Here is a 748-nt window from a genome sequence, read left to right as displayed (position 1 = left end):
ATTTCCATCATCTTTTTCCGGATTTGGCGGACCTGTTGGTGCTGAGCATAAAAGGTCTTCCGTATCTGATTGTTGCGTTTTTTGTAAAACCAGCACAGAACAGACGAAGCAAGTAACCATCGGTAGTCTTGACATCAACATGAGCTTCAATCATTGTCTGCCACTTTTTGACCATGGAACACATTTTGTCATGGGCCAGATCCATGCCATGGAAGTTAGTCAGGCAGTTTTTGCCCTGAACATCTTCAGTAATCAGCTTGAATTTTCTAAACGCAACTTGATCATTCTACAGATCAGCAAGACTCACTTCAAACACACGACCCTTGAGACCATCAGATGCAATTTTGGTTCCTTGGGTCCTGGTGACGAGCGTCTTTCCAATATTTCTTATATTGAACATAGCAGGTGCTTTCACATCATACCAATCTTTCTTAGAAAATGGATCAACCACTTTCTTCTTGGCTCCCTTTTTGCCGCCTTTCATAAGGCGCTTGTTCTTGCCAACCACCATGGTGCTGATCAGAGAGCCGAAAGGCGGAACTTTACTTCTTATTTGAAGATGAAGCTAATTCTTCATAAGATGTGTTCCACGTGTGACATCTAGGATTGCAAATTAGAGTTAGAATGTGCTGGCCGTGTGTGGGTTAATGGTGAGATGCCCCCAAAGCACCTTAACTCAAAATTATTTTGTAAACTTAGAACCAAATCTATAGAAGATTAAATCATTGCTCATTATGGAGTGTCCATT

General features: G+C 41.4%; 1 pseudogene across 1 annotated transcript; it reads right to left on the bottom strand.

Annotated features, from left to right (window-relative positions):
• Positions 1–83: 83 nt before the first annotated feature.
• LOC108533110 (40S ribosomal protein S3a pseudogene) lies at positions 84–532 on the bottom strand (annotated as a pseudogene). The gene has a single exon (XR_001886658.1). The product of XR_001886658.1 is annotated as a 40S ribosomal protein S3a pseudogene (transcript).
• Positions 533–748: the final 216 nt, after the last annotated feature.

Source organism: Rhinopithecus bieti, unplaced genomic scaffold (genome assembly GCF_001698545.2).
Source record: "Rhinopithecus bieti isolate Rb0 unplaced genomic scaffold, ASM169854v2 scaffold_10584, whole genome shotgun sequence".
In the NCBI taxonomy this organism is placed as follows: domain Eukaryota; kingdom Metazoa; phylum Chordata; class Mammalia; order Primates; family Cercopithecidae; genus Rhinopithecus; species Rhinopithecus bieti.
Note: the sequence above shows the minus strand (reverse complement) of the source record. Positions and strands in the feature narration are given on the sequence as shown.